At 38.0% G+C, this 21,330-nt stretch overlaps 2 protein-coding genes and 1 pseudogene across 16 annotated transcripts in view; 1 reads left to right on the top strand and 2 right to left on the bottom strand.

The window, feature by feature from the left end:
* HMG20A (high mobility group 20A) overlaps positions 1 to 20,618 on the bottom strand; it is a 69,849-nt gene extending 49,231 nt beyond the window's left edge. The window contains exon 1 of one of the 3 annotated variants that reach the window (XM_004276340.3): positions 20,332 to 20,618. The gene's annotated coding sequence lies outside the window, so the exon portion shown is untranslated. The remainder of the gene's footprint in view (positions 1 to 20,331) is intronic. The other 2 variants (XM_049705735.1, XM_033440130.1) reach the window with 2 other exon arrangements.
* LOC117203837 (histone H1.0-like) lies at positions 6,422 to 20,126 on the bottom strand (annotated as a pseudogene).
* A 380-nt stretch (positions 20,619 to 20,998) lies between the features above and the next one.
* The window catches only part of PEAK1 (pseudopodium enriched atypical kinase 1), a 292,180-nt gene continuing 291,848 nt past the window's right edge, over positions 20,999 to 21,330 (top strand). For 12 of the 13 annotated variants that reach the window (XM_004276341.3, XM_033440139.2, XM_033440132.2 and 9 more), the window contains exon 1: positions 20,999 to 21,328. The gene's annotated coding sequence lies outside the window, so the exon portion shown is untranslated. The remainder of the gene's footprint in view (positions 21,329 to 21,330) is intronic. The other variant, XM_049706606.1, reaches the window with a different exon arrangement.

The following is a 21,330-nucleotide window of genomic DNA, read 5'->3' as shown; positions in this document are numbered from 1 at the left end:
AAATATTCTCAGGTGCATATATACATAAACATTCATTGACTTGTACATTTAAGATTTGTACACTTTACTGTATATACCGCAGTTTTAAAAAGTTAAAAGAAAAGAGAAACGTTGGTCATTGGTTTAGGTTTGGAAGATCTCACAAATGTCACTGGGTCCAACTACACATCCAATGCTCAGCTCCCGACCTGAATATCTCACTTGGGGATGTCTACTCCCACTTCCAAATAGCTCTGACCACTAGAAGGTTTTTCTTTTTTCCTTTTTTTGGCTGAGCCCTTCAGCATGCGGGATCTTCGTTCCCTGACCAGGGATCAAACCCGTGCCCCCTGCAGTGGAAGCACGGAGTCTTAACCACTGGACTGCCAGGGAAGTCCCTAGAAGATTCTTCTTTATAATGAACTCCAAACTTATCCCAAGGAGTTTCTATATGAGATTTTCATTCTACTCTTTCAGGAATATAGAGAATAAGTGTGCTCCCTTTTCTAAGTCATATACACTCAGTTATCCCAAGGCTTATCTGATAACTGCTGAGATCTCTTTCCGCTCTAAAAATTCTAGAATTCTATATTTTTATTAGTCCATATTTCTTTCATTTACTCTTCCTTTACACCTCTGTTGAACTTTACTCTTTCAACCAAAGTATTCTAATGCTATGCATCAATCTGAGTAGATAACCAGCTTGTAGATTTTTATTCAAAATAATTTTAAATGTATGTCAATATTAACAGTATATATCAATAGCTGGCCACATCTGTGTGCTCACAAGAGCAGAAATGGGTATCTCTCAAAGCTTAACACATTAGAATATCAGAGTTCCTCATGAAACATACTAACTCACTTGGATTTGGAGAGTGTTTACCACCAAATGTTTAGACTGGGAAGATGAGAAGTGTTATTTCTTAGACAAAAAAATAAGTCAAGTCAATGGTGATTATTTTGACCTGTACACTGGGAATAAAGATAAATATATGGAAAGCACTGTTATGCCTAAAGCAATGAATCATATTGGACTTCATGAACAAACATAAAAGCACTTCCCTAACCTCAAAGAGCCAACTGGACAATTAATTCATAGAATTGTGTATGTTAAGGCATTAAAAAGCCTCTATAGAGTAAAAGTTTAGGAGATGAATGGAAAACCAGAATGAGATTTTTCTCACACTCAAGATAATATGTGTTCTAGTAATATTCATAGAATTCAGTCCTTCTGTTTAAAAAGTTAAACACTAACACTTTGCCTATACGATCACTTCACATCTATGGTTACCCATTTACTATTACAACCTCATATTCTTACTGTGTTGTCCTTTATTGCACAGAAGAGAACAATAATCAAGACAGATTCAAAATTATCTACAGATAGATTATCTGCAACATGAACTTTGTAAAAACAAAATGTAATTATTTCATGATTCTGGGGAAGTTTTGAGGAAGAATATGAAGTAATAATGAGGAACTTCCCTGGTGGCGCAGTGGTTAAGAATCCTCCTGCCAGTGCAGGGGACATGGGTTCGAGCCCTGGTCCAGGAAGATCCCACATGCAGTGGAGCAACTAAGCCCACAAGCCACAACTACTGAGCCCATGTGCCACAACTACTGAAGGCCGCAAGCCTAGAGCTGGAGCTCCGCAACAAGAGAAGCCACCACAATGAGAAGCCCATGCACTGCAACTAAGAGTGGCCCCCACTCGCCACAACTAGAGAAAGCCTATGTGCAACAGCGAAGACCGAACGCAGCCAAAAGTAAATAAATAAATAAATTTATATTAAAAAAAAGTAATAATGAGAAGGAAAACTTACTAATAGTGAAGCTTTATTGTAATCTGCGAAAGAAATTCTTGCATGGCTGTGCTTTCCAAGAGAAAAGGTACCACTGATGGTTTTATGGAGCTGGCATAGAAACAAAGATGGATTAAATGCCTGAAGACAGTGAAGGTCATCTATCAGACTGAGCCAGGGAAATCTTATACACAACTAAAGATTCTCATCAGCAATAATGAACTGAAGGCTTATGTTACATACTTCTAAATGATGCACTGATTATCAAAGTAGAAAACTAAATGAAGGATACCCAACTGAGTTTAGCATTTGACATCAGACTATCAAAATTTTCTCAACTCCTCTGGAGCTACCAGCCTTCTCTTTTTATTCATCTAACACGTGGCACTTAAATTCTATCATCAGGAATTATATCAGTTTGTGCTATAAATTTTTTATGTAAGTATCTGTCTTCTCCATGGAAGACACCATGCTCTGGATATCCTTCTAGCTTCTTCAAGTATTTTGGTTCTCTTACCATTATTTTAACCTCTTTTGCAACAATGACTATTCTTTTTTCCTTCAGATATAAATATACTCTGTTCCTAAGAAAGAAAGAAATCAAAATTCATAATAAAACCCTCCATTAATTCCTATCCTCCGTTCTAAGCAACTGCCCATACATTTACCTTTTCTTTATAACCAAACTACCTGAAAGATTATCTAGTCACTGCTGCTACCCAATCTGAAACACACAGTTATCTGGTTTCTTTCCCTAACTCACTCTACTATTCTCAGATACCAGTCATCTCTAAGTTGCTAATTTCAATGAACACTTCTCAATCTTCAATCTCTTTGGTCACTAACTGGTATTTGATGCTCTAAATGACTCTTCCTCTTCAAACTCTTCCTCCATTGTTTCCTATTTACTACCCTCTTGTTTTTTCCCCCATCTCTTTAGCCATTTCTTCAGACTTTGGCCCTTTTCTCTCTACATGTTTTCCTAGTGATCTCTCTCAGTCCCAATGTTTCAACAACCCCTTATACTGATGACATCTAAAACCAACTCTCAAATTCCAGGCCTGTATCTCAAATGGCAAAGATTATCCTCCTTGGTGTGCCATAGGCAACTCACACTTTACATGTATAAAACTGAATCCATAATCTTTTCCTCGAAACCTGTTCCATCTCCCATGTTCTCTATGTCAGTTGAGGGTACGCTACTCGTCACTGAGGCTAAAAACCTGGGCGTCCTTTTCAGCATTTCCCCTGCCCTTCTCACCACGTGCAATCCCTTACCAAAACCCAGTTGATCCTGTCTCCTCTTCCATGTTCCCGTGATTACCGTCTCAGTTAAAGCCTTTATTTTTCTTGGCCTGCATACTCTAACAGTGTCCATCCTGTCTGTCCTTCCTGCCTCCAATCTGTTTCCATACAGCTGCCAGTGATCTTTCTAAAATACAAATCTACTTATGCATATCATTCCTTGTTTAAAATCATTCAAGAGGCTCCCCACTGTCTTCTGGTGATTTTTACTTTTTTCTTTTTAAAATTCTGTTTGAAAGCAAAAAACGTTATGCCTGTTTTGAATGCTTAAAGTTTGAATGTCTTACAGTAAGGATACATAATTTTATCATTAGAATAAACAATAAAACTTGGCCCCATAATAGTGAATGGCCACATTTAAACCAGTTTTGGGATCAGAAAAAGGAATTTTGATATGTTTAAATGAACTAGAACACAAAAAGTATAGTTATTGAAAACAATATATTAAAAAAACTAAGTCTTCTCTACGTTGAATTCACATCTTTGATACCCTCTATTTGTTCACATGAAACATCTTACAAATTTATCCCTTAGGGAATAAAATTCAGCTGACTTGCCAATAAGACTATTATATATAGATGACAAATACTCAGTAAAAAAATGCAGTCCTGACCTCTTTTCTTTAAGTAAATAAAAGAACAGTAAACTCCAGGCACACCTCGTTTTATTGTGATTTGTGGATACTGTGTGTTTTTTTTTTTACAAATTGGTACATTGCAGCAACCTTGTGTCAAGCAAGTCTATCAGTGACATTTTTCCAATAGCATTTGCTCACTTCGTGTCTCTGTGTGACATTTTGGCAATTCTTGCAATATTTTAAGCTTTTTCATTATTATTATATTTGTTATGGCGATCTGTGATCTTTGATGTTGCAAAAAGATTATAACTTGCTGAAGGCTCAGATGATGGTTGGCATTTTTCAGCAATATTTTAAAATTAAGTATTGTATTATTTTTTAGACATAATGCTATTGCAGACTTAATAGACTACAGTACAGAATAAACATTAACTTTTATATGCACTGGGAAACCAAAAGATTCGTATGCCTTGCTTTGTTGCAGTTATCACATTATTGCGGTGGTCTGGAACCAAACCTGCAATATCTCTGAGGTATGCCTGTGTATCAAATAGCTTATGTCCAGGAAATAAACAGTTTTTAAGAAAAGAGATGAAATAAATGAGTATCATAAGATTTAATGCTCAATATACATAACTACTTATGATGGAGCTTACTATTAATTTTTGAACTAGGAAGATAATTTTTCACAGTATCATATTTAAATACATGCTTTAGGTCTTGAAATTAACAGGTTAACAGATAGAGTAATTTCTAGTCTCTCCCATAACCCTTTTAATTACAGTATCTATGTTCTTTCCTGCAATATATTTCTGTTGTAATCAACTCTAAAATCCCTTGAGAGCAAATGCCATTCAGTATTATGATACATGCATTACCAAGTAAGGTAAGAGAAACTGTTAAACCAACTGAGATCCCATGATGCCAGTTAAATTTCAATTCTTTTTTCTAGGCTCTCCAAACATGTCAGCACTATTGTAGTAAAGTGGGTCATAAGTTTCGGGTGATGTGATTTGCTTGAAAGACAAAGAGAGCAGAGTGTAGAACAGACTATTACAGGTCACAGCAAAGTAGATTCAGAACTGCAGCTACAATTTATTTATTATGCATATTTATTAAGTACTGAAACAATAAACATGTAGCCCAGCAAACAGTTGAATACACCAGGTTAAACATGTCTTCCCTACCTTCTAAGAGGGCATAGTTTGAAAAAAAGAACAATTTAATTATCAATTTAATACCCAGGAGGAAAAAAGCTCTCAATCATTATAATGTATTAACTGCTTTCTAAAACAGTTCATAAATGATATACTACTGAACTTAAATCCACTTATTCTATTTGAAAAACAGTGTTCTGAATTTAAAATCTTTGAACTCAAGCTTCCTATTGGATGATGATCAATTTTTAGCTAACAGGATAGTGTCCTTGATATATAAAAATGATTGCTGTTTCACCATTGGTGAGGCATTTTCTATTTTTTAATAACAAGGATGCAATTATATCAACTCATCCTTAGTCTTCTACCTAGCCCCCTTGGAGCAGCAATATTTATCTAAAGGGCAGCACTCTAAGGTAGGATGCAAGTAGAGATCAATTCCAAATCCTATGCACCAGGATTATTTTATTACATGATGGAATTAAGCTACAAAGTAAAATTGAGTTGTAATTTCTAGTGTGATAAGGTTTTACTTATCTAAGTAAACATTAAACACTCTGCAGAACGGAATACAACTCTACGGATGGTGACATAGGCAGAGAAGGTAAAGACCGTAAACAGTTTAACTACCCTACTCTTTACCAGTGTTAGTGCTGTTAGACAAGACTGCTAAACAAGTAGAAGATAAATAACTAGTAAAGGCTGGCAGCTAGAAATATATAGTTAACCCAAGTCTTTCTTGGTACAATAAATGAATCCATACACTATCCTCGGTATCACCTATTGCTAGAGAAGGATTTTAATTAAACGTGAGGGAGAAGAAATAGGCCAATTAGAATTCTGCAGGTAGTTTGTTTTGCTAGGAAATAAATGGCTAGAGCTGACACTGTCTTTCTGGCAAAATAAAGCTGCTCTTTCCCCTTTCTAGAAATAAACATAAAAACCACTCTATTACATTTATTTAATATAGTCTCTAAATTGGCAATTCGCTTGAGAAGACTTTGCACATAATGGCAGAGTTCCCAGTACTTAAGTCTCCTCACCCCTTCTATAACCATAATGCACCATATTTGTACATTGCTATAGTACTATAGGAAGAATTTCAATATTCCTCATATTCTTTCACTAGCTCTAGAGTCAGTGATTTACATTTCAAAAACTCAAGAAAGAACCCGCAGTAGCAACCAGAGGATTATGAAATTCAGAAACTTACTTAGTCATACCTGACGGCAGACATTTACAAATTCTTATGATTTATAAACTCCCAATTTCATTGACCTGAGAATAGCTATGAATGTCTGGTAAATCCACAGATATCAATAAGTAGATGAAGCTTTAAAAATTATTTCACTAAGAATTAACAATTTTGTTAAAGGCAGAATTAATAATAGCAATAATAATGATATGATGATGTGAGAAACCAGTCATTGAGAATTCTCACCCTTTTTGTTTCATTTCCCTTTCCCATCATGGCCCTGAACCTGATAATATGCGTAAGAAACATTCAGCATGCTTTTTTCAGTTTATGGGAGAATTCTAAGTATGGTACCTAGACTTTAGAAATAAATAAGAATACCTCATTTACTATACATTAAGAAATATAAGTCCCTAAAACATTTTCTTTTCTAAAAAAATTGAAGTATAGTTGATTTAGTATTGAGTTAGTTTCAGGTATATAAAACATTTTCTTTTGAAATGAAATTTACGTCTAAAATTGGTAGTAAACATTTTTTTCATGAGTTTCAAGAAATCCTAGTGGCCTGAAAGCTGTCTCAAATTGTTGAACTTATAATTTTATACCAAACATACAATTAAGCATCTCATTTTACTGAAATTAGCTTAAAAACAATTAAAAATTTAATTAAAAATTAGGTCTAAGATGAAGAAAGAAAACACAAGCTCTCTAAGAAAATGTAGAATACTTTGTAATATCAAGTCATAATAGCTCTGTATATCTTATAAAACATATGAAAACATTAGTATTGTGAAATGTGGTCATTTTTGCCTTGTGATTAAAAGGCAAGTCATGTACTTTGGTAACATTATGGCATATTTATATGACTAAAACAGCTAACAACCTTTACACAAACAATACTGTCAATCTCAGTAGTAAGCAAATGTAATTAGACCACAATTTCCTTTGTAGGGCTCTAATGTTTAAAAAAAAAAAAAAGTAGTTCTAGAAAAGAACATAAGTTGTTTAGCCAGGACTGCCACTGAGAACACTCTGCCTCTAGTTTCCAAGAGCTCCAATCTAAGAAATGTGGGCAGGTATATTCCTTTGTGGGGGCTTAAATAAAATCTGCCCACAACTGCCAGTTTAGCTTAGCACATAAAATATATATCACTGAGAAGACAGGCTAATCATCAGAAACTGTCTCCAGGCATTACAATGATTACATGGTGCCTTTCTCAGAGAGTTATTTTGAAGAAATAAAGGATTAAACCAGAAGAAACAATCCCTCCACGCTCCCAGGGTACAGGGCACACCTATGAAACGGTTCCTGACCTATATAGTTTACCTAAGGTGACATGCTATCTTTTCTCATTCATCGTATATTTACCAAACACGTAATATGTACCAGGCACTTAGTTAAGACACCAGGACTACAACAGTGAACAGTCTCTGCTTTCAGGAAAATTATGGTTTGAGGTGAAAGATTAAGCAAACATACCAATAAATACAATTTTAAGTTGTGAAAACTGCCATGAAGGAAAAGAACAGAACACTAAAGAAAAACAGTAGGAGATGTCACTTAAACAGGGGACCTCTCTGAAGAAGTAAAGTGAGAGTTGAATGTTAAGTACATTCCATGCTGAAGAACTAGGACTGGAGTAAGAACTTGGCGCTTTGGAAAAAGTGAAAGAAGGCTAGAGTGGGCTGGAGTAAAGTGGTCAGGATACAGCAGCAGGGACTATACCCTGCGGAGACATGGGGTTATCTTAAACATCTGAGTTTTCACCAAAGCGTAAGAGCAAACCTTTCAAGAATTCTTAAGAGCGGCATGATATGATATTTATGCTTTTTAAAGGATCATTCTTACTTCTATGTAAAGAATGGATTGATGGGTAGTAAGAACGAATCCAGGAAGCTACCGTTGGGAAGCTACTGCAACAGTCCACCACAGCGTGATGGTGGCTTAGAATAGGGTATAGCAATGAAGATATAGTATATAGGGTGGATTCAATATATTTAAGAGGTAGAATCAATAAAATTTTGTAGTGGTCTGAATGGTGTATGTGTGTGTATGTGTAGTAGTGAGAGGTCTCAAGAATAATCCCAAGACTTTTTTTTCCCTTGTTTTTTCAATTTTATTTTAAAGTTTGAAAATTACAAAGACAGCAGATTCTTCCAGGCACAAATAACTTGTTTACAAATAAAAAGGGGGGGGGGAGGGAGATGTGCAATTGCACATTTTTCTATTTTATTAAAAAGAAAAGGGAGAGACGACTGTACAGGTTTTTTCTCCCAGCTCCCGGGTGTGAAACATAAGTACTAGCCCTAGATGTGTATATATACATATACACACACATACACACAGACCTAGCTCTGTAAAACTACTTAGCAATTCAAAGTCGACTGCAGTATGTCTTACTGTCCACTCCCCGCCCTCCCCTTCTCCCCCATCTACAACTACTTAGATTCAGAAGTAGAGGTTGGGAGGTTTTTAAGTGGTGGGTGGCAGGGCTGGAGCGCCACCAGACTGCTAAGCAAAGCCCACCTCTTGTACAGGAGGAACAAAAAAATCAGGGGCAAAGGAAAAAGGTCCTCCTAGGATACAATCCAATTGTGTGGAAAAACCCAAGTTTCAACAGGGCACACTGAGGCACTTGGCTGACTGACTCTCCACCCTTCCCCCAAAGTTTCTACTCATGTTTAACAGGAGACTTTTGGAAGCCAGAGACCATCCCCCTCCGCCAGTGGCTAGTTTCCAGCTGACTGAGAGAAGCCACAGTTTCTCGGACCGGCTGTCACTTCAACCTCCTCCACGTCCCTAGGACAATAGGGAGGCCACTGGGGCAGACTAACAGAAGTGAGAAGGAAACTGGATTTGGACGCCCCACTGCTCACCACTGGGAGGTGGAAGTCAGCCTAGAGAGGGCTTTTTTCCACCTCCCTCCTTTGCCGTCCAGCTGCTGCTGCCCCTCTCCTCAGGGGCAAGGTTCTGAAACTCTCACAAGCAATGCTCAGCTTAAAGAAAACTCGATGGCCTCATAGTTACTCCTACAAACAGTCCAATTCCTGGGCTCCCTGTCATCTAGCCACAAGAACTTGCCTTGCCCATTCTCCCCCTCCCCCCGACCCCAACTTTTACCTTCAGAGTGAACCAACCATGTAACTAAACAAAACACACAAACCCACACAAATTCCCAAACCCATAAGCAGATTAGTAACAAATTAACAAAACAAAATATAAGTACATTCTCATCATTACAGAGACGAGATTTGTTGTTGCTGTCCTTGCATAATTGGTTAAGGAAAAATGAATTATTCCCTAATTTCTGAGGAATACAAATTCTGTCTGTTTATAAAGTCAGAAGGGAAAGGGGCAAAGGGTTGCAGATGAGGATCAAGAGAGAAGAAAGGAGAAAAGTATTTACAGAAAATAGGAGACAGGCAGGAGTGTCCACAAGGAAAGCCTCATTGTCACTTCTTGCCGGCCCTCCTGGCACTGGACTTGGCTTTGGGCTTCACTGGTTTGGCCTTCTTAGGCTTGGATGCCTTGACTGGCTTGGCTTTGACAGTCTTGGGTTTTTTGGTTTTCTTGGGCGTGGCAGCCGGCTTCTTCTTGGCCTTCTTGACTGGGGTAGCTTTGGGCTTCTTGCTTGGGGCTTTGGAGGCAGGCTTCATGGGCTTGGCGGCCTTCTTTGGCGTGGTCACCTTCTTGACTTCCTTCTTTGTCTTCTTGAAGGCCACTGACCTCTTGGGCTCGTTGCTCTTCAGCAGCTGGAAAGACCCTGAGGCACCCACCTTTTGGTCCGCTTGAGGACCCCAGTGGTGACCAAGTGCTTGATGGACAATTTGATCTGGGAGTTGGCATTCTCACCCACCTTGTAGTGGCTCTTGTACTTCTGGATGGACTGGCATGAAGAGCCAGCACAGTTCTCTGCCTGGATGGCAGCCACGATCATGTCTGAATACTTGGGGTGGTCTGTGGACTTCTTGGAGGCCTTGGCCCACTTGGGCTTGGTCGCAGGGGTGGATGTGGAGTTCTCGGTCATGGTGGCCTGCCTGGTCCTGCTGCTGAAGGTGGCACCTTCCAAAGGGCCAGCCCTCATAGGAAGCCGAGGAAAGCCTGATTCGGGATCTGCTCTGGTGCCTCTGGCTCCCAGGCCAGTCTGAGGCTCAGGTCGTGGGGCGGGGGGGACTCGCTGGGCCGGGTCTGCATGGCCCAGCCCCGCCGGTCTGTTGCTTGGTCTCGGCGCCTGGGTCGGCCTCAGCCTCCTCTGCCTCTCTTTTCCCAGTTCCGTGTCTCAATCCCAAGACTTCTAATTGAGGTATTAGTAGATATTTATGAAGATTTGATTTATAGAAATAAGACTGGAGATGTAGAATTAGGGAAAAGATCAAGAGTTTAATATTGAATATGTTCTTTTCTTGATCAGTATTGCTAGAGGTCTACATATTTTACTGATCTTTTCAGAGAGTGAACTCTTGGCTCTAGATATTTCCTATTGTGCACTTGTTTTCTATTTAATTAATTTCTACTTTTTATAATTCCCTTTCTTCTACTTACTTTGGGTTTAATTTGCAGTTCTTTTCCTAATTTCTTGAGAATGATATTTAAATCACTAGTTTTGGACTTTTTTCTCTTCCAGTATAGGCATTTAAGGTTATAAATTTCCCATCAAGTATAGCTAGCTGATTCACATATATTTTGATATACTGTATTTTCATTACTATTCTGTTGCAAATGTGTCTTAATTGTGATTTCTTTTTTGACCAAATGGGTCATTCAAAACGTATTTTGGGGGGAGTTTGCTAGCTACTATTTTATAATCCATTTCTTACTTAATTGAACTGTAGTCAGATAACATATTCTAGATGAAATTTGTTGAGACTTGCTTTATGGTCTATCATAAGATCTACTTTGTTAAATGTCCCATGTGAACTTGAAAAAATATTTTTTTGAAGCCATATTACTGGAATTAGATATATACAAATTTATAGTTCTCACATTTTCCCTGGTAGAATGACCCTTTTACAATTATGAAATATTCTTCCTTATTTCTAGTTATTCTTGTATTCAAGTCTATTGTGTATAGAGGGTATAGTCCTCTAGGGAATGCTAATTGAGAGTCAGGGGTGTTTATAGGTCCTTTCTTCCTTGGAGGGACCTGAATTTTAATGTTTGCTTGTCAACATCATGAGATGGACAGAAATTCACTCTGCTTTATAGGGATTTTCTGCTTAGCTTGCTAGCTTCTGCTCTGCTTAGCCTCTGACTCTGCAGCAAAATCATTTCTTGGTGCTTCCCTTCCCTACTAGGGTCTTGGCCCCTCAGTCCAGGCCACCTGGGGACACCTAAACTCCAATTTTTATGTACTAAGCCCCATGAGACTACTGGCTCTCTACCTCTAGCAGAAATCCTCTGCTAAATTTCATAGATTCTTGTTCTGCACCATGTATTCAGCAAATTCTTCAAGGGGAAAAGAGAAGCTTAGAACATCAGCATGCTTTTTTGAAGTTCCCTTGGCTGCATAATTTTGGTTTAAGTCCTGGCTGCCTCAGTAGGTCTCTGATGCTTTCCCTGTTTTTTTTTTTTTTTTTTTTTTTTTCCGGTACGCGGGCCTCTCACTGTTGTGGCCTCTCCCATTGCGGAGCCTGTGCTCTGGACGCGCAGGCTCAGCGGCCATGGCTCACGGGCCTAGCTCCGCGGCATGTGGGGCACGAACCCATGTCCTCTGCATCGGCAGGCAGACTCTCAACCACTGCGCCACCAGGGAAGCCCTCTCTTTTCTTTTTTTAAATCCACCCTTTCATGTTGTTCTCGGCAAAAGGATTAGTCTGCAACAACCTAGTCCCTCAGAGCCAGGAATGGAAGTCATAGCTTAGATTCTCAATCAAAACTCTACTGCTTATTAGCTGTGTGACTTTGGCAAGTTATTTGACCAAACTATTTAAACATTCTGAGTTTCAATTTTCTCTTATGTAAATGAAAATAACACCATCTCATAAGTGTTGTGAGGATGTGAAGATTAAATGTCTGTAAAATGTCTAGTAACAAAAACACTTTAATGAGGGCTTACTACATACCAGACACTTTAAATGGATTTAATAACTTAATGTAGATATAGTTACTATCTCCCATTTCCTTTTCAAGATCACATACTAGTAAGTGATGGAGCTAGGACTTGACTTAAGAGCATTTTTCTTACTAACTACTCAATATTGCTTCTATAATATTGCTTTAGTATTGTGCCTGACACTGGTGTGTGCTCAATAAATGTCAATTATTATGATACAGAAAATACAAATGCTTCAGAAATATACTAATCAGATCAGTTTTTCTACTTTTTTCATTGATTTATTTTTCTCCTTTTTCATTTTGGCATAAAGATACTTACAACATCTTTCAATATATTTTAAAAGCTATTGTGAAAAATGAATGTCTAATAGCCTACTGAATGAATAGGTAATAATTTGCTTAACCATTATTCTATTGTTGGATATCTAGAAGGTTTCCATTTTTTAAAACATAATAGATATCAGTGCTATTAACATTTTGTCCCTTTCACTATTTTCCTTACTTGAAGCATTTTCTCAGAATAAAATCGTATCAGTGGAATACTGGCTCAAGATATGAGCATTTTATTATTGCTGACACAACAGCTATGTTGTTTTCTCAAAGAGTTGTAGTAATTGTGGAATCACTGGCAATAAAAATGAAAGGTTTGTGTCAAGAGAACATTAATTAAAGCTATGAAGTATAGGAATGAAGGAAGTGTGGAGATGGAAAGAGAAGGGAGATATAAATTTTGAGGCTATGAAAGAAAAAAGTGGAGTATCTGGATACTATTGATATTTCTTGTGAAGCAAGGGGTATTAGTTTCACTTAAAGGAGTAGGGATGGAAGAAAAGGGCTGGGCTTTGTTGAAAATTCCAAATGCTTAAATACAAATACACCTATGTACACATCAAAATCTTTCAAGAGTAATGTTTCTATGATAGTTTTCAAACGATCTGTGTCTTCCACCCCACCTCAATGCAATCTGGGATACAGATAAATACTATTTAGGTGTAATTTACAGATGGACTATCTGATACATTAGGGTTCAACCTGATCTTCAGTATCACTTCTTATTCTAACCTATCACCAAACATTTAGTAATCTGGTGTGTGGATATTTATTATTGTTGTTTTAAAACACACAGAGAAATGATCTCTTTTAAGAATAACATATTAAATTATAAAAAATTATAATACAAATTACAAAACCACCACATAGATTGTTGTTTTCACTTAGCTCAATTTAGCAAAATGTACTCGGAAGCAGGAGGCCTATGTTCTAGGGCCCACTGTGTGACTTTATTTGGTGTGTAATTTTGAGCCTTAATTGTCTTATCTATATATTGGGGTATTTTATCTGACTAAAAGCCAGCATTAGAACATGGCACCTCTTGTTTTATATTCCTGATCTAAAATTTGTCTAGTGAGCATACTATAATGAATAAAAATGAAAGAATCTCTCTTCCTTCACTATTATGTACTGTGCTTTAAATATCTCATTAACCTTGTTATCATGTTAGACTTGTTATTTTAAAAGTTACTGAAAAAAAAAAAGTTACTGAATACTTTGTGGGCCTCTCTGAGGGCCATTTCATCTGTTCCTTCTACCATCAGATGACTGTCAATGTATATATTTAAAGGCAGTTGCTTTCCTACTACTACCTTCCTCCCACTTTGCTCCTATCATAGATTTAGGAGTAGTACGTACCTGTTCATCAGGGAGAAACAGAAAGGGCCTTGAAAATTTGGGCTTAAAGAGAGTCCTTCCTCTCTTTGTCTATGTGCCATAGCCTCCCCAATAAAAAAATAAAATAAAAAAACTTTCTCTGCTAACTGCTTCACTATGTTCATATGTAAGTAAGTGCCTGATCGTCCCAAGTTCCATTTCAGATTTCTCTTCCAGTTTCCATTAGCCTCCATTAAATTTTAGTAGTGATACTGAGAGATCATGGAGTTTGCGACTGATAATCGGCTGCATTCAAATCCTGTCTCTGTCACTTACTGGTTAAGTGACTTTGGGCAAATGACCTAACCTCTCTAAGCCTCTATCTTCTCATATGCAAAGTGAAGTTAGTTAATACCTACAACACCAAATTATGAGAATTAAGTTAGTTGAATGGGAATTGGAATTATGGCTAAATGTAGTTTAAATGTGAATATCATTTAGAAAATAAGGAGAACACCACTGAATAAAAGTAGTTTTTGAGCTGATTCAAATTAGAGGCTGGTTTGATTCCTAGGGTTCTTAAAAATCCATACCCTTTAAGGAAGCTATTCCAGATGAGGTAGCAAATATAAAGGCTTTGAATACATTCATGCTCCAACAGATGCCAATTCCATGGTACAGAAACACTTAACCATATTACAAGCAATAACCAAAGAGAAGAATAATTTTATGCCTATCCAATTAGCCAAAAATTTTTGCTGGTGAAATTGTGGTTAAAACAACACAGCTGTATGTTGCTGGTGGCATCGGAAGTTAGCACAACCTTTTAGAGAAATAATATAGCTATTGTATCAAGAACTATAAAATGCCCACTCTTAGAACGAATAATCCCACTCATAAGACTTTATTCTAAGAAAATAATTCAATAAGGAAAGTAACTATGATTTTATTTAATAGTGCCTGGCACATAAAAGGTACTCAAGTACTTCTTCAAATGAATACCTTCACGCGTACTGACTTCTCCAAATCACTGCCCTTGGTTCCTTCCCATTATGATCTAACTATTTTCATTATATGGGGATAGTTTAAGAATCAAACTATAATATTTTTGTCTAGTCTCTGTTCTCCCATCTTCTCCAGTAACTTCACTGGTGATTGCTATCAGACTCCCTTATGATACTTTCACCATCTGAACTTAGTTGACCTTCACACTGAAACTAAGTTGACCACATACCACATCCTTGACCCAATCAAAAAGAAATATGAAGCTTCCTTCAAGTTCCTAAAATGTCGTTCTTCTTTGTCAACACCCTTCTACGCTAATCATTCACCTCACTGCCTGCTTCATAAGACACAAATAGCAGAAACCTTCACATCCATCCTCAACTGAACCTCAACATACCTTTAGTCCTGTACCTAGACACTTACATTTCCCTCTAGGATCTGAGAAAGAATTATCATCTCCTGCTTTCCTTCTAGCTCCATCCAAAATCCAAATTCTTCAAGTTTATGTATCTCCCCCTCTCTTTTTTAACGGTATAATTCACATACCATAAAATTCACCCTGTCAGTGTACAATTCAGTGGTTTTTAGTATATTGGTATACAAGGTATTTTAGTATCAAGGTTGTGGACTCATCATCACTATCTAATTCCAGGACATTTTCATCATCCCCTCAAAGAAATCCCATACACATTAGCAGTCACTCCCCATCCTTGCCCTCCACTCCCTGGCACACTAATATACTTTCTGTCTCTATGGATTTTCCTATTCTAGACATTGCATATAAATGGAATCATACAGTATGTGGCCTTTCGTGTCTGGCTTCTTTCACTTTAGTGTAATATTTTCAAGATTCATCCATTTTATAGCATGTATCAATACTGTATTCCTTTTTATTGATGAATATTTTCCACCGTATGACTATACTACATTTTGTTTATTCATTCATGCACAATTTGGTCTGTTTCCATTTTTTGGCTCTTATGAATAATGCTGCTAGGAACATTTGGGGAAAAGTTTTTGTGTGAACACATTTCTAATTCTTTTGGGTATGTAACTAGGAGTGGAACTGCAAGTTAAGTATCTCTTGATACCTAACTCTATTCTGTTTCTGAGTTCAGACAGTCTGGGATATCTCTCAAAATGCAAACAACTCTACACTGACTCCCTACCCCACCTTCACTCAAACACCTTCAGTCTTCAGAATCTGTACATATTAATTACCACTTAGTTGTTTCCAATTAAATTGAGGGCAGGGATCAGTTCTCATAGATCTCATCATATAGTAGGTGTTTAATGTATGCTCAATATATTGATACCCTATGCTCACAAATGGGAGAATTACTTACCCTTTCATTCAGCAGATCTTTGAGTGTCTACTGTACATAGGTCACTGTGTTTACTACTGGCTATAGTGGACAAACGTTATTCATCAGTTTCATCTACCCCAACTGCCAATTCAACTCCACAAATATTTACTGAATACTTATGATGTGAATGGTATTGTGCTAGGTTTGACAGCAGACACAGATAGGAATATGTTATAGTCTGCAGACTTTTATGACAGTTCATAAACTCTACATGACAGTACAGTAACAACAGAAACATACAACAACAGCAGTAGCACTATATATTAAATGCTATAAGAAAAGTACAAAATGCTCTGGAGTGTCAACAGACACACATATGGTTGGGAGAATGGACAGAGAAGAGGACAGACATCAGACAATACTTCTTGAAGCTGAAGGTGGTACTTGAGAAAGGGCCACAAAGAAGGTGGCATTCTGATAGATAAGGATTCCCAGGAAAAGAGAAAGTGTTCCACACAGAGAATAGCATGAACAAAGATAGAAAAGGCTGGATACTGTATAGAATTTTTTTTTCAGAGACCAATCTAGTTAGGAATGTGTAGATGGGTAATGACAGAAGAGACTTGAATATTAGGTTTAGTATTTAAATAGGTTTAGAAGAATGATTCAAAAAGTCTTCCGTTAACAATTCAAATTACTTTAGTGATTCCTTAACCTTTTCTTGAAACTTTTCTATTATGCTTATTATCTAAAGTAATCATGGAAATTAGTGATTTCTCCTTCCACAAGGAACAAAAAATGAACTCTTGACAGCTAAGTGAGCATGCTTAGCTCACTGAGACTGGGGAAGGATGAATTTGAATAATTCTAGCACTGCATCCCGATACTTCCGGGAATATGTAAGGCTTAAAACAGACATGTAGGCAAATCCCCATAGCTAGAATAACAGAAGCAAACTGGGGGAAAAATAATAGCATTCATTAAGCTGCTAACACCAGGCATTGTACCAGGTGATTTACATATAATATACCTGATCCACCAAATAACCTCATTTAAGTTTATGGCAAGTGAGGCTCAGAGAGGTCAAGTAAATTGTTAGAGGTTACCAAGCTAATAAGAAGCTCAGCTAGTAAAATGTAGACATCACTTTTGAACCCAGGCCTGTCTGATCCCATATTTTCCCCATTGTTCACTTTTATTTGTGAACAAAGGAGGCTAGAATGGTAGGGTCATGATGCATGCATCAAAGAAAAGGGTTGAATATTTAACAGATGGGCTTTAATGGTCTGGAGAAAAATTAGACTGAAATATTCAAAACTGGGTTTAGAATGGCTTAGAGATCAAGACCAAGAGAGATCAAGCTTAGGGCTGTTTCTTGATCAGTTTGAACAATGATCACACTATAGAGCTTATTTAGGAATATCCAGGGAGCAAAATTCCAGCTTTGATTTGGAAACTAGAGAGTAAACTCCAAGAGAACACGGATATTTGTCTGTATTCACTGATGTATCCCAAGTCCCTAAAACAGAGACTAGTATACAGTAAGCACTCAATAAACTTTTCTTGAAATAATGAAAAGTCACATAAGGGGTATTCTCGTTTGAATACTCTTGAAGGCCCTGAAATAAAGACAGCAGAACAGTAGGTTTAAAAACCATTCATGTTGTTAGCATATTCTCTTTAACACTCAACCCCATGGCAAAAACAAGCAACTCCAAAATAACAAACATACAAAAAAGCAATAGTTGTAAAACAACAGCATGATTTTTTAAAAGAAGGTAGACAAAAGAATGAAAAGACCCTTTTGCATTATAGATAGCATCTAGTACTTCGTGGGTAATCAAATTTCAGTGAGATGGAATCCAGAATTTTGACCTACTGTTTTAATATTTCAAACTGCTGTGAGTTGTGAGCCGTATATCCAATGACTGCTTTTTGGAAATGAAAATGGTTATCTAATCTAAATATTCTGAAAAAAAATGGACAATCTCTTTATTATTGATGACAAGGAATGAAATGAAAACCTCAAATTCATTTACTTAAAGAAGTAACAGAGTACACTTACAAAAGTCTTTACTTTTCTAATTTTGATAGTATGTTTCTATTAGAACATGCAAAGAAAACTGCAACAAAGAACATTAAGGGGAAAAAAAAAAGCCTTTGGAAGACAGCAAGCCTCTCTACAGAAACACTTTTAAAGAGAATAAAAGCAGGTTCCATGAACTTCCCTCTATTTTTCACAAGCTTTTCTAATATTTCTTCTTTGATGGAACTAATGAATAACTGCCTGTTATCACAAAACATCTTTTTTCAAATATGTGCTTTAAAAATTGCTTTCTTCTGAACAGACAGTTCTTCAAGCTGCTCAAGTCTCTCAGCTGCAACAAGTTTTCTTATTTCTATTATACTGCATTTCTTCCCTGGAATAGTATAAAGACCAATTTTAAAAACTCCTTTGCTTTACAAAGATAATTTCCTACAGGCAATACTGCTGTATCTCAATCAATATTTTAACTATCTTTTCTCTATCTATTTCATTTAGTTCCACAATCTTTACTCACTCCAGTAATTCTTAATACTGTAGTTTAATAGTTTAATTTGTCAGGGTGATCATATCATATATTCTTCTATATTACACTAATATAGAAGATAATGAACACTTTCTTTCTAATCAATTAATAGTTGCTTGAGGCAGTATACATGTCCCTAACCTTCTATTAATAACAACACAGACATAATTGTGTCTTGCCTTTTCAACTTCTGCAGAAATTCTATAGTCCTTCAAAAGATAACTCACTGATTTTAGGGTCTTAGCTTTTTTTTTTTTTTTTTTTAATGTCTATAGAAAGTTAAAACATATATTTTTTCCTTACTGTAACATTTAAGTTACAGTTGTTTAAACATTTTAGTTTAAATCACATTTTCTAATAAACTCTAAACAAACTAGCTTTCGAAAAGAACCAGAATTAAAACAGTTGCAAATTCTGAGAGTAGATTAGGTGACAACCCCAAAGGAAAAAATACACAGGGCTTATTCTTTTAAAAATTCTTGAAAGACACTACAATTCACTTGATATTCTAAAATTACTAAAGTTGTTGAGATTTCGTAAACTCCAAATAGATTGATTCCTTCAGTACCCTGCCCACCCCAACTTACCAAGTACTGTGGTACTTGAAAACAGAAACCAAAAAATCGAACTGTTGACTGTTCATTACCACTTTACGTATAGTTTCTTATAAAATATTGAGAATATAGGAAAAACAGAAAATTCTGGTATTCATCTTTAGTCCTTTGTGAGCCAAATTTTCCACCTCCTTAAAATCTGAGCTGAATCTCATGATCCCTGCACCATGCCTTAAAACTACAAAGTGCAGACACCATTTTTTAATCGGTGCTGAATTTAATTAAATCACAAAGGGGGAAAATGTACTACACTGCAACTTTCAGTTGTTACATGTAAGTTACCAATAAGAATTTTTAAAGCTGAGGAAGTTGTTTTCAGGCCCAGGGCAGAACCTGTAGCCTAAAATCAACAGGTCTAAGGATTTAAGATCCCGATCACATCAGTTAAGATAACACCAAGTAATTGAGTACTTCAGTATGATATTTTCACTCCGATAAGGTGAAAATGCTTCAAAATTTATGTAAAATATTGAGTCCTTAAGGAGGTCCGTAATAAACGACCTCCTTAAGAATAGCTACAGAGTTCCTGTGGCATGGCAAGGCAGAGAACACCCCTAAACCTCACTAAGTCAAGGTTGGACTTGAGTAAGGGAGAAGGGGTGGGCAATTCATGAGTCACACAAGAAAGCATGTCGTATTGTAGAGACGAGTAAAGGGTTTTAACAAGGGGTTTCGAATTCTTTGAATAACGCATTAAGAAAATTCTGCTGGGGAGAAAATTTTCCTCTTACACTTGGAACCAAAAGTCACATAAATTCTGACTGGAGGCTGGTGATTAGCACAACTTCGTGGAATAACCTAACTTTTCACGTAAGGCACAATCCCAAAGCTTTAAGATACCGTCTATCCATATGGCACCAAGCATCACCTTTTCAAGCCCTCGCCGGCACAGGAAGTGGGTTGGACACCCCAACCCATCACCCTACCCCCACAGGAAGTGAGTTATGTTCCCCCCTCCCCCAGAATGGCCTTCCTCCCCTCCCCCAACCGGAAGTGAGGCGCCCCCATTCAGTCGGCCTCAAACCGAGACAAACCAATAACAGCAAAAGAGGGATGATCTTCAAGGGGTGAAGGGCACATCCACTGTGGCCACCCCCAAGCTCGCCTTGCTTACTGACCTGCTGACGACAGGGGTAGGCAGGGGCCTGGGGCCTAAAGAAAGTCCCTGGCACAGGGGACAATTCCCTGAGCCCCTCTCAATCGCCTTCACTCTTCTCACTGCGTCGCCTCACAGCTTGACAAAAATTCCTCCGCAGTACTTTATTTTGATGTCTTTTCTTTCCCTTTACCTAATCGCTTAACCACCTTACCATAGGTAACTTCTCTAATGCAGCACTTAAGGCTGTTCTGGTGAGGAGAAAAATGAAATATTATTCCCCATACCTTCAGAAAAATGGAGGGATTATTTTGTTCAAAGGAGGCGAAGGACTACGTGATTACGCAAGGTGAGACTTATTTTCGCGGAGGTTTCTGGGAGATGTAGTTTTTTACATTGCTAAGGCCTGCAGAAAGTATTGGGACTTAAATTGGTTCTTACTATGTGCTGGAATCCTTGAAGACACATATCCTGTATTCGACTGTAGGCAGACCTAAGGGGCTTAGGCACCAAATGGACCAATACTTCGTTCCCTTTTTTCCCCTGGTACGTAATTGAACTGAAATTTCCCTTCACGCCGGCCCAAAGTCCTGGTCGTCCCGCCCTCTTCCTTTGGCCACGCCTCCCTCAGCCAATCAGACGCTCTCTAGTTCTCTTCCTCTGGAGGTAGGAACGCGAGAGGAGGGGCCTCATGGTGACTCCTCCCTCGGGGCTGAGGCGAGACTGGGAGAGGGCCGTGGCCTCGTGCGCGCGCGCGCGCGCGCGCGTGTTCGCTCAAGGAGCGCGGCAGCGAGTGCGCGCGCGGAGGGGCGGCGCGCCGGGCTGGGAGGAGGCGGGCAGGCTGGTGGGCCGGGCGGTCTACGGGCGGCCGGGAGCGCGCGGTGGACTCGGCGGCGGCTAGTAGTTAGTTAGTTGTTGTTAGTCAGTGTCAGTTGCTCGGCGGTGGCGGCCGCGGTCACCAGGAAGGGTACTGGACGGCCGGCGAAGGTAGTCACCGCGGCGGCGTGTGAGCCCCTCAGGT

Source organism: Orcinus orca, chromosome 2 (assembly GCF_937001465.1).
Source record: "Orcinus orca chromosome 2, mOrcOrc1.1, whole genome shotgun sequence".
NCBI lineage: Eukaryota > Metazoa > Chordata > Mammalia > Artiodactyla > Delphinidae > Orcinus > Orcinus orca.
Note: the sequence above shows the minus strand (reverse complement) of the source record. Positions and strands in the feature narration are given on the sequence as shown.